Source organism: Trachypithecus francoisi, unplaced genomic scaffold, assembly GCF_009764315.1.
Source record: "Trachypithecus francoisi isolate TF-2019V2 unplaced genomic scaffold, Tfra_2.0 Lachesis_group10, whole genome shotgun sequence".
Taxonomy (NCBI): domain Eukaryota; kingdom Metazoa; phylum Chordata; class Mammalia; order Primates; family Cercopithecidae; genus Trachypithecus; species Trachypithecus francoisi.
The window spans coordinates 26,942,047-26,955,221 of record NW_022681455.1 but is presented as its reverse complement, the minus strand read 5'-3'; the positions used below and the strand labels follow the sequence as shown (position 1 = coordinate 26,955,221).

The 13,175-nt window shown below is 42.4% G+C and overlaps 1 non-coding gene across 1 annotated transcript; it reads left to right on the top strand.

Annotated features, from left to right (window-relative positions):
• The first annotated feature begins 232 nt into the window (after positions 1 to 232).
• On the top strand, positions 233 to 304 carry TRNAM-CAU. The gene has a single exon. It is a non-coding gene; the product is annotated as a tRNA-Met (tRNA).
• Positions 305 to 13,175: the final 12,871 nt, after the last annotated feature.

Below are 13,175 nucleotides of genomic sequence, written 5' to 3'. Positions count from 1 at the left end.
CCCACTAGTGTATTGATGTTTACTTTTCGATCCCTAGTTTTGTTTTCTGTTTGATTCTGGTAGACGCCTTTTTCCAAAGTGAGTTGGCAACCTGTGGTAGCCAAAGTATGAAATAGGCAACTTATCGTAGGCTCTTTCTTAAAATACGAGGTGGTGTGAGCGCATCGCCTGTAAGTAAGCGCATCGCCTGTAAGTAGTTAAGAGTATTGTGAGAAGGGTCTGTCAAAAGAGTAGCAGAGTGGCGCAGCGGAAGCGTGCTGGGCCCATAACCCAGAGGTCGATGGATCGAAACCATCCTCTGCTAGGTCTGCTTGGTGTCCTTCGGACGACTCTTTCTGGTTACAGTTTTTTTAAGTTAAACAATAACTAAAGAAAACAAAATGAAGCCAAGTATTTTTTTTAATTCCAGAATTACAAGCATTTCTGAGAAATAATGTGAAACTACAATCTCTGCATGTACAATTTTTATTTTCATGGACACCCAAGTGTTATTAATCAATATTTCATCTCTAAACACAGCAAATTTCTCTTGTTGCCAAAGTGCCATGCCACTGTTGCAGCCAGTTATGACAGTTGTAAGTTAACCTGCAAAGCAAAGAAAATGCTTACATAAACCGAGTGCCAAGGGTGGAGTGGGAGCCCAGGAATGGGAGTTTTATATCCTTTGATACATAATTCAGAAAGCACTATTTGCCAAGTAGTTAAGGCGATCAACTAGGAATCCCTAAGTCCCCACGCAGATTCTCTGCACCTACGAGGGTCTTAATCTCGGGAAATGAGTTGCATTTTGAGGTGGGTGTGGAGTCTTCATAGCACTGATTGAACTCTGACCTGAGACAAACATTTCTGCTGACACTACTGTTAAATGTGTCTCTACTCTCCACCGTCCTTTAATATTTCAAATAGAACTATTCACTGTGCTTATTTTTTAAACATCTGTGTGGACTTTTTTATGCTTCTCCCTCTCAGAAAGGATTCCTATTCAGATATTTATGCATCACATACTGTATTAGGAACTAAGAAAAAAAAACCTTAAGTACCTTAAGTAGTTTACAGTCTAGATATGCTTTTGTTGTTTTTGTTTTTTGTTTGTTTGTTTGTTTTTGTGATGGAGTCTCGCTCCTGTTGCCCAGGCTGGAGTGCAGTGGCACGATCTTGGCTCATTGCAACTTCCACCTCCTGGACTCAAGCAATTGTGCTGCCTCAACCTCCCAAGTAGCTGGGATTACAGTTGCCTGCCATCACACCCAGCTAATTTTTGTATTTTTAGTAGAAACAGGGTTTTACCATGTTGGCCAGGCTAGTCTTGAACTCCTAACCTCAAAAACTCCACCCGCCTCGGCCTCCCAAACTACTGGGATTACAGACTTGAGTCACCGCTCCTGGCCCATATGCTTTTAAACAAACAAATATGTAGAGTGCAATACAGTAGTTCTGTGAAAGGATTGTACACTAAGTGCACTGGGAATAAGGAAAATGGTGCTTATAGTCCCATGACCACCCACTAATTCAGTAATTCACTGGAAGTAATCACATGACTCAACACACTCTCAGTTAAGATTTATTATAGCTATTGACCATTTTTTGTTTGGGTTAAAGAACATGTTTTAAAAATAAAAACAAAAAAGATTAATTATAGCACAGGATACAATGCAAAAAAAGCAGAAAAAATATATATACACAGTTGAATGTGGCTGTTACTATAGGACTGAACAAAGGAGGATGAACACAGAAATGAAGACAAAGACAAAAGGGTTTGTTTAAAAGAAGGGGTGATGGCCGGGCGCGGTGGCTCAAGCCTGTAATCCCAGCACTTTGGGAGGCCGAGACGGGCGGATCACGAGGTCAGGAGATCGAGACCATCCTGGCTAACACTGTGAAACCCCGTCTCTACTAAAAATAAAATACAAAAAACTAGCCGGGCGAGGTGGCGGCGCCTGTAGTCCCAGCTACTCGGGAGGCTGAGGCAGGAGAATGGCGGGAACCCGGGAGGCGGAGCTTGCAGTGAGCTGAGATCCGGCCACTGCACTCCAGTCCGGGTGACAGAGCGAGACTCCCTCTCAAAAAAAAAAAAAGAAGGGGTGAGGGGGTTCCTTGCTTCTGGAGAACAAGGGCCCTGAGCTTCTACAGCCCTTCGTATTTATTAGGTAGAGTTAACGGGGGGAATGGGTAACTGTCGGTCAGCTACTGGATGTATCACAGGCTCACATGATTGCTTTCTTTGTTCAACAGACTACAGATGTTCCTGTAGATAACCTTAAGGAACATGGTGCCTGGGACGTGATTGCCCTCAGCATTCCTTCTGGTGGCAGATGCAGTTGTCAGCTTGCCAACATCCTGCTTTCATGAGAACAGTTTGCTGTTTGCTCATATAGCCTCCAGTGGCATATTGAGTTGGTCATGTCTCTCATTCTTTGGCCTCCCTTTTTGTTTTTGCATTAATTGAATAAAGGCAATTCCAAGCTGTGCAGCTTTCAATTGCCAGTTGGTGGTACAGCCGATTTTACAGACTATGAACAGGAAACAGAGACACAGTGACATTATTCCTATAATTATAAAAGAGACGTTGAGGTGCTGTTTAAAGTAGGTCCAAGGTTTAAGGTTCTCTAAACCTTGCTGGAAATAGGTCCAGGTTTCTACAGAGGGCTGATACTCTTGAGTTTGCTTATTCAAATCAAGAATTTTACTCTGTAAATTATTAATATCGAAAGTAACAATGGTTGTAAAAGCCCCTGCAAATGGGCCTTTACAAGTCTCCTTGGATATTCACTTTGATTATATTCCAAGTTAGTTACACAAATATGAGTATGGTTAAAATGACAATGCAATTGCTGCTGCAACTGCAAACGTTGTATTTGTTCTTCTAGCCACAGGACAGTAGTCTTTAACATTGCCACCTCTGTTTGTATTTTGGTGTTAATTTTGTTTTGAAGCATCCATGCCTTGTTGGCCATCTGCGTCCAATTTTCCACATATTGGGCTGTTTGAATAGAGCTGTGCAGTGCTACTGAAGACAGTACAACAGAGGTTATTAGTGTAACTAGGGAGACTATAGCAAAAAATACCATAACTAAGGCTCTACGAGCACAATGAGTGAACTGAGTAAGAAGGAGTTGTACAAAATGTAAAGCGGGGGATAGCCACCCAAGGCTTGAACATATTGATAGGAATCCATAATCTGGGAATGCGACCTGGAATTATTAAGGTGGATATGTTGTGTGTTTGTATCGTGCTATGATTTAGGCAGTGATAGAGTTGACAGGAGTCACAAGTCAATTGGGTGACGTTTACCTGGAGTTGGTCGTTTTTAGCCACCAGAAAGTATAGGGATTAAAAACACAAATTGTAAATTGAGTGGTAATATTTCTTACAAAGGTAACATTAAAACTGTGTTGAGTCCTATTACTATTATTGGATAGTGTCCTGACCCAGATGCTGCCATTCATAAATGGGAGTGCTGACTTCCATATTGACTCCTAAACTGGGCCCCTCTTTCTTTGATTATGCCACTGAGGCAAAGATGGACTGAAGCCTGTTCCATGCCAAGCAAGTTGTGCGGTAGATTGGGATAAAATCCCAATGTGATAGAGCAAAGAAATGTTAAATATTCACCACCAGTGGCAGTGAAGTTTGTGCCATGAGGTCTGATTCTCATCTCTCCCATCCAAATGACCACAGGGACCCCAGTCAATAATGTCTCCCATTAACATAGACTGTTGTCTAGCTAAGGGGCCAAGACATTGGATCCTAGGCGGGGGGTGAGAATTATTGAAGGGAGCCCATTCTATATAATCAATACGCTTTGGGCGATGGGGCCAGGAGAGAGTAGTCAATCCACCAGCAGTATTAATAGAGCTAAGGCTTAAGAGGTAAATAATTTTTCCATGGTAACTCAAGTGTGCCTGGGATTGGACTGCAAGGCAACTGCCATTGAGCGACGTATCCTTGGTGATGCATAAAGGGAATCCCTCCAGTGGGGCAGTGTAATTGATACTATTGTTCTGAGAATCTAATTGTTCTCTGTCAGGGGGAGTTAAGGGTCCTGGAGTCCATGCTCACTGATCATGATATACCTCAGGAGGAGTGTTACTCCAGAGTACAAGTGACACTAGTCAGGGGTTAGGAACAGATGCCCAATATGTTTTTGCTTCTACACAGGGGAAACACACCGCACAGGACACTGCAGCTAGCATGGCCAAGACCATCGAGTTAGGAGTTTTTGCCTGACCCTGGCACTCCAGCATTTTCTCAGCTTCCTGCGTGGTTTTCTTGATCTGTCCCCATGTTATGAGGGTGGATGTCAATGTGACTCCAGTCGGCCCGCGTTCCATTTTCGCATTCAGATTCAACTAGCCTATGGCTTATACTGGGGGAACCGGGCCCATGGTTGTGATCCATGGATCCCACCAGTCTCCTGTTCCATGGTTGTACACATCTGGAGGGCACCTACACGGTTTGTCCATCTCCTGTAAAAACACAAGCATACCTTCATACCCACGTCAGCAAATCCACTGGGCCTTTCCATTGTCCTTCCGGGGATTTCCATAACACCTTTGGATAAACTTGCCTCTTTCCCTCTAACACTTGGCAGTGTCATTCTGCCGGAGTCTTACCATCCATACCAGGAGTCAAAAAATGTAAAGTAAACAAGGCTAAATGTGATTTTGTTTAAGGTGGTAGCTGGTCTCTTATTCTCCCGTTTTTTCTCAACATACACCGTAGTGTTTGATGTGCCCGCTCTATAATACCTTGTCCTTGGGGTTGTAAGGAATTCCTGTCTTATGAGTGATTGCCCATAACTGTAAAAACTTTTGAAAAGCACGACTAACATAAGCAGGTCCATTGTCAGTTTTTAATTGTTTAGAGACTCCCATATGGGCGAATGATGACAAACAATGCCATCGGACATGGCCAGCAGTTTCCCTTGTTTGATATGTGGCATGTAACATATGGGAGTAGGTGTCTATAGTCACATGAACATAGCTAAGTTTGCCAAAGGCTGCTGTACGTGCAACATCCATCTGCCAGATTTCATCTGGAGCCAAGCCTCATGGGTTGCATCCTTCCATGGGTGCAACACCAGGGACATGCTGACAAGTGGGGCAGGCTTGCACAATAGCTTGAGCTTGGCTGCAAGGCAGATGAAACATAGAAGTAAGGGCAGAGGTGTTTTGATGCAGTAATGTATGGGAAGCTTGGGCTTGTTGAAACACAGAACCAATTAATTTATCTGCTTTATCATTACCTTGAGATAGTGGTCCAGGAAGTTGCATGTGAGAGCGAACAGGAGCAGCAGGAGAGCAAATAGCTTGTTAAGTCTCAGAAACAAATTCAGCAGCTCTGGTTCTAGGGTGACCTTAATAGTGACAGTCTCAATGCGACTACCTGCATTTTCAACATAGGCTGAATCACAGACTACATAGGAGATAAAGCTGTGAGCTCTAAAACCTGAATAACTGCCATTAACTCTGAACACTGAGCTGAAACTCCAGAGGTCTTTATTGTTTGAGTATACTTAGTTACATAAATAGCCATGTGGCCTTTGTAAGAGCCATCAGTAAAATAAGTCTTTCTACCTGGAATGGGCTTGTGATGAGTAATTACAGGGAGGATAAAAGGGTGAACTTTATAAAATTACAAAATTTTGTCTGATGGATAATGGTTATCTATTATCCCCACAAAATCTGCAAAAGGGATTTGCCGTGCAGTTGACATTTCCCGTACTGTGGCCTGTTGTTGGGAATCCAAGGAAACAATAATTTTATCAGGATCATATCCTGTAAGCATTTTTTATCTATGCCTACCTATTGTTATAAGTTGAGTGATTAAAGAAAGATAAACTTGCACAGATTTCACTGTCTGATTGGATTTTAAAAAGCCATTATATTATCATTACAGATTTGTCTATGAATTGGCCTAAAAATCCTGATGGAGAATGAGGGGTAGGAAGAATAAACAAAAGCAAAGGCTTTTGCAGCTATAGCCGGGAGGCATGTTGTTGCTGTGAAGGATCTGTTCTACAAGTTGTCACTCAACTTCTCCCTCCTTAGTAAGTTGCTGAGGAGAATGTAATGAAGAATCTCCTTGGAGGGTTTGATAAAGGTGTGTGAGTTGGTAGATGGCAATACCTAGCATCGGGCACAGCCTATTAATATCCCCTAATAATTGTTGGAAGTCATTCAGAGTTTGTACTCTGTCCCTACAGAGAGTTACTTTCTGAGGTGGAACACGTCTTCCAGTAACAATAGTACCTAAGTACTGGTATGGGGAGGTTGTTTGCACCTTTTCAGGAGCTATTTTGAGATTCCATGCTATCAAGGCTACTTTTATTTCTCTGAATAACTGATGTAACATTTGATCTGTAGGAGCGGCCAAAAGAATATCATCCATACAATGAATGATATAGGCAGTGGGAAATATATTGCGAGGCTCCTTTAAAGCTTTTCCTCCAAAATGTAGACATAACATAGGACTGTTGAGCATGCCTTGGGCTAAAACTTTCCACTGATAGTGAGAGACAGCCTCTCTTTGATTAATAGAAGGCACAGAGAAGGCAAATTGAGGCTTATCCTTTTTGTGGAATGGTATAGTTTAAAAAAAAAAAATCTTTAAGACCTATTACTACAAGAGGCCAATCTCTTGGAATGGCTGCTGGGGATGGCAGACCTTGCTGTAATGCACCCATTGGTTTAATCTGTGCACTCATAGCTCTTAAATCATGTAGCAGTCACCATTTTCCGGACATTTTTGGATCACAAATACTGGTGAATTCCAGGGGGTGACTCTTCTATATGTTCTGCTTCCAATTGCTCTCTCACTAGCTGATGGAGTTGCATCAGTTTCTCCTGTGATAGGGGCCATTGATCTACCCACACAGGTTTGTCAGTCAGCCACTCTAGCGGCAAAGCAGTAGGTGGTGGAGAAATATCAATGACCCCCGCCCAAAATCCTGATGACCTAGCCCTTTTCTATCTGTTTTGTCCAGTTATTGATATTGGATCAGGGTTTCCCTGCATGGGCTTTCCTAAGTCTTTTCCACTCTGATATCCCATTTTCTTTAACATTTTAAATCCTGGATTATCAATAGTTTCATTTGTAAGTCTCATATCCCGTGCTATATGTAAATCTCGACCCCATAAATTAACAGCTATATTTGCGACATAAGGTTGAAAAGTACATGACTGTTCATCCGTTCTAGACAGGATAAAATCTCAGCACTCTATTGAACACTTTGAGCTTTCCTAGTCCCACTAGGGATGTAGAGGTTAATTGCAGGGGTCAAGATGGTGGGCCAATAGTGTTTGGATATTACTGATGCATCAGCTCCCGTATCCGTAAGCCCATAGAACTTCTTTCCGTTAATTGGCACTGTACAGGTGGGTTGATTAAATGCTATGGGTTGTGATAGATAAATTTACCACCTAGTTGTCCTTTAAATCCTTGATTCCCTCGTTTTTCCTTTCGTGGGGAAGGGTGCAACTTTCAGGGAATAAGCAATAGTTGAGCAATATATTCTCCCAGTTCAAAATCCCAAAGATCTTGTGACATTACTACTACTTGAATTTCTCCTTCATAATCAGTCAACAACTCCGGGGATCACAGTAATGCCCTGTTAAGTTAAGACGGCTTTTGCCCAAAATTAATCCTATATATCCTGTTGGCAAAGGTCCCCAAATACCAGTGGGAACCTTCATGGGTTTGTCTCCTCCAACAAATGTAACCTGTTCTCTGACTGGGAGATCTAATCCTGTGCTTCTAGGTGTTCCTGGGGAGAGGGAATCAAGGTTCTTCTGCGAACCCACCCCTGAAACGGGTTGTGGCCTGGATGGGGAATGCCCTCATTGTTTGAGGGGCCCGGATCCAGGCCCCCTTCTTGTTTCGTGACAAAGTGGTGACATTCCGATGAAATATTGAGTGGCATTGATAAACCCAATGATTTCCTTTATTACAATGAGGGAAAAGTCCTGGCGTTTTTTCTGTGAGGGGGGAACTGCTTTAGAAGATCCCCTCTGCCCAGAGGTCTGACAGCATTCTTTTTTGAAATGTCCAATTTTTCCATAATTATAACATTTTCCTACTTTAGGCCTTGACCTTTGGCCCTTTCTAGATTTGTTTACTACTATATTAGCCATTGCTTGAGCCAACATTATAGAACGATGGAGTTCAGTTCCCACATCCTGACAGGCTTTGAGAAAATTTCCTAAGATCTTTGTACATCTCACAGGTGCCAGAACACGTTTACAATCTGCATTTGCATTTTCAAAAGCTGGAGTCGAAGTAAGTGGTATGAGCAGCGGTATGAGGAATCTGATGCCACACTGCCTCTTGTAATCATACAACAAAATGTGCATAGGACTCCTCCGACCTTTGCATAACATGTAGAAAAGATTGTACCGGGACTCCTTCCTCTGGAATGGTGTCCCAGGCGGGTTTAGCGGGCAAGGCACACTGCTTGTAAGCAGCGCCTGGGAGTGTCAGTTGTTGTAGCAGATCTGAATAAGGGTCATTACCCAGTTGCATATCCTCTGTAATGTCCCGATGTCCAGCAGCACGATTCTGTCTAGCCTGGTGTGCACACATTCTAGCCAGTTTAAATTCCATGTCAGATATGCACTAGCAAACAAACAAGTGTGAGCCAAATGCTTTATATCAAAGGGTGGAAAGCACAAGCACATTGAATACAGATTCTAGCAATCCTAAAGTATATGGGCTCTGTATTCCATTATTAACTACACTAGCTTTTAATTCCTTCAACAACTGAAACTCTAGCAAGGTGTGTTCACAACTAAGCTGCTGTGGATTATTTGGATCGGGCCTTACGGAAATAGGAAAAGCACAAGGTCCTAGGGGCTCTCCAGTATGGCAGCAGCACAAATAATTCTTTGTACTGGGGTCTCTATTTCTGCTACTGAAGGAGACAGTACAGATGTTTCTGCTACTAGGGGGATGGTACAGGCCAATTTTCTTCTTTCCTTTCCTGTTTATCATGTTCAATGGGTGCTGTGGATGAGATAAAAGATTCCTTCAATTTTTGAGATTCAGAATGTGGCTCCTGTGGTCCGGCAGAATAAGAAGGGGACAATGGCAGAAGGACAGTACAGACTAAACCCCAAACAGAGAAAACAGAAGGATCAACTTTGAGACTTTTCTGATGAGCCCATTTTAATCCTTCTCCTACTGGGTCCCAATTTTCCACATTGAGAGTACCTGTCTGTGGAAAACCATGGGTTATATGTAATAAACTCCTGCAGAAGCTTAGTTAGTGTTTGAGAGCTAACCTGAGCATTAAGCAACTGCACATAATGTTGCTCCTCCATAGACAAATTCTGCCCCATGTTATCCTGATTCAGAAACTTCCCGCTCCCGGTACCTCCTCAGGGCACTGACTTTACATCCTCGCTGGCCGACTCATCCTGGGGTTCCTTGTTCATCTAATCAGTTTCACTTTCTCTGCTCCAGCAGACCTTCTTTGTTCAAGTCTCTGTTTGGGCGCCACTTGTGGCTGTTACTGTAGGACTGAACGAAGGAGGACAAATGTAGAAATGAAGACAAAGACAAAAGGATTTGTTTAAAAGAAGGGGTCGGGGGCTCCTTGCTTCTAGAGAACAAGGGCCCTGAGTTTCTACAGCCCTTCGTATTTATTAGGTAGAGTTAACAGGGAGGAAGGGGTGACTGTCGGTCAGCTACTTGATTTATCACAGGCTCACATGATTGCTTTCTTTGTTCAACAGGCTCCAGATGTTCCTATAGCTTACCTTAAGGAACACAGTGCCTGGGACGTGATTGCCCTCAGCATTCCTTCTGGTGGCAGATGCAGCTGTCAGTTTGCCAACATCCTGCTTTCATGAAAACAGTTTGCTGTTTGCTCATATAGCCTCCAGTGGTATATTGAGTTGGTCACGTCCCTCATTCCTTCGGCCTCCAACAGGTGAAGGCTAAAAGGTTTTCTCGTGCAATGTCTTCATTGAGGATACGAAAGCCCTTTCTCTCCAGTTGTGAACTGCATGCATGTGTGTAAGCTGTGCTTCCATAGCAAAGTCCACTTGAGCATTAGAGTCAAAGTTGTTAAGAGGACCGAGTCATAGCTACCACATGGCCAGCCATTTGGAACCAGACACCAGATGCACATCATAAATCATCATATTTACTTTAAATATGCTGACAACCTAGTTGATAGCAACTCACTACCTGAGATATATAGAATAACATTATTACCCAGTAAGTATGTGAACATTCCAATATTTTAGTAAGGGTCATCACCATGGCACTTATGTACAGAGATAAATGAAAACTAAAACAGGGTTGCTGCATTACTTTTGCCCTGGCAATTGTCTAATTCTGAAATGGTGGCAGGTTTTGAGCCAAAACTTGAATGAGTAAGAACTTGCCATATAGCCAAGAAGAGCACTCTAGCAAAAAGAAATAAATGCAAGGAAGCAGAATAGTTAAAGGTTTTTAAGGAACTACAAACAATTCAATGTGATGAAGAATGGAGGTGAGGTCGTGTGAGGGAGGGGGATTTGGAGAGAAAAGTGGCTGTGTTCTGACCACCTCCTATGCACCTGTAGAGAGACAATACCTTCTCCTGCCCTAAATAGTAAGAAGGCTGGACACATGACACTCAACACTGGATAAATGAGACTGGCAGAAATTTATTAGTCATATATACTCACAGCCTGGAAGAAGAGGGCACTGCACACCATGCAAGGCCACAGAAGGTTTGCACTCAGGAGCAGAATGAACCAGGAGGGGCTGTGAGAGGTAGGGTTTGTAGTCATCAGAGGGTAGGGTGACTCCTGGTTCCCTCCAGAGAATGTAGTTGGCTTGCTTTAACAGGTTGGGAGACTGGCAGTGAGACAAAACCCATTAGGTTGAGGCCTGAGTGAGATGCAGCTGGTCTGGCAGATAAGGGAACTGGCCAAGTAGGGAACCTTTCCTGCTTGTGGGAGTCATAGCTATCAAGACAGGGGAACATGTGGATAAGCATTTTTGGGAGCCCTGTGAGGGTCAAAAATCTCAAGGCAGCAGTTGAAATTTTAGGTCTTACAATACCTAAAATTGGTCTGGAGTTATGGCAGAACAAAAAGGGAAAGAACAGGTCATAAGGGGGTGAGTATACAAGGCAAACACTTAGATTTTATTTTTCAGTGGGCAATAGGAAACCACTGACCAATTGTGAACAAAGAATATTATTCCAATTCTCTCCAGAGAAAAAAAAGTCTCTGTCCCATTCCAGGAGGTGCATCAATCAATCAATCAATCAATAAGGGGGGAATAAAGGAAAAAAAGTCTTTGGCGTTTTCATGTTTGTGATCTGGTCCTTGATTGGTTTATTTTTCCTCAAGTCACTTCTTTTCTAACTTGGGAGAGGGAAAGTTTGGGACTATATATATTTGTTTAAGGCTGACCACTCCACACTAGTCGTCTCCACGTGAATGTTCAATACACAACTTGAAGTAAATGCTGAAACAGATTCTAGATCCCCACCACACACATACACACCCCACCCTCAAAATGCTCTTTCTGAAGTCATTCCTGTCTCACTAAATGCAAACTGTGTTGTTACAGCAAAAGAAACTGGAGATATATATATATGACTTTTCTATTTCTTTCACACCAATTTAATCACAAACCCTTCAAAACATACCCAGAATTCAACCATTCCTCGATACTTCTACAAACAGTACCCATAATGGTTTATGGGTCATCCAAATATTGCAATAGCTTTTCAATCAATCTCCTCCAGGAAGGAGGAAGAGAGAGAGAGAGCAACAAGGACTTTTGCAGAATAGAAGAATCTTGTTAAATACTTATCACATTGGCTGGGCACGGTGGCTCACGCCTGTAATCCCAGTACTTTGAGAAGCCGAGGTGGGAGGATCACCTCAGATCAGGAGATCGAGACCAGCCTGGCCAACACAGTGAAACCCCCGTCTCTGCTAAAAACACAAAAATTAGCTGGGCATGGTGGTGGGCGCCTGTAATCCCAGCTACTTGGGAGGCTGAGGCAGGAGAATCGCTTGAACTGGGAGGTGGAGGTTTCCGTGAGCCAAGGTGGCACCACTGCACTCCAGCCTGGGCTACTCTGTCTCAAAAATAATAATAATAATAATAATCTCACATTGGAGATGATTGCAGAATTCAAAAATAAGTGAGAAATTCAGCATATTTTTATTAAACTATTTGTCAGGTGTTATTCTATGGATAGGGAAAGAAAGACTATGTAAAAGGCCCAATTTCTGTGCACCAGAAGCCGCTATATTTGCTAATCAAGAGAAACCAAGACTCATCACAAATGAGCCAGGAGAACCATTATTCCCAGTATCTGGGGTTTAGGAAAATTAAGAAAATGTCTTATATGTAGACTGTTGACATTATCTTCAAATGAAGTACTTGACTTCACAGAGAGTCACTGACAGGCTTGAAAGAAGCCACCCAAAATAGAACTTTATATGCTATTATGGGGTCAAGACCTCTACAGAACATTATAAATTCTATAAATATATTCTCTGTAGTATGATACTAATGCATTACATTTTTGTGTTGATTCATCCATAAAATGTAAAAATTGTTAATAAAAATTTTTGCGTTTCTATTTCATGTTCCTTCACTTCTTAATATATGGGAACCTCAAAAAATGGTAATGGCTCTAGTCCGCTCGACACTCCTGAGAAACACCAAGGAAAGTATTTTCTTTCCTTTCTAAACAGGACCATACCACGAAAAGTGCTCTGATATCACATTATCACAATCAGAGAAAGTACCAGAACAACATGGGAAGGAGATAATTGTCTCCGGAGTCTGCAGATAACCATGCAGGATGGCGAGAAAGACCATGGTGCAGATGTTGCCTTGTGGTGAAACTGCCTTCCAGATGCAGTTTTCTTAACAACTGTCTGGGCAGACCCTGCAAGAACCTAGAGCCTGTAAATGATAAATGTGGATGAGCATCATAGGGAAGAAACATTGAATAAGCTTATTTTAAAATATCCTTTGATGCATTCACTATGCAAAATTTCAGCATGTTTTAGATGCCATAAACCCCACTTCTTCTGCCTTGGGAGTCATAGAACAAACGACTTTTCTTTCCAAGGAGTAGTCATATTACCACAAGACTGAAATAATTGTCGATCCCAACCATTTATAAATTCCGATTCTGTGGCCCCAAATATCCC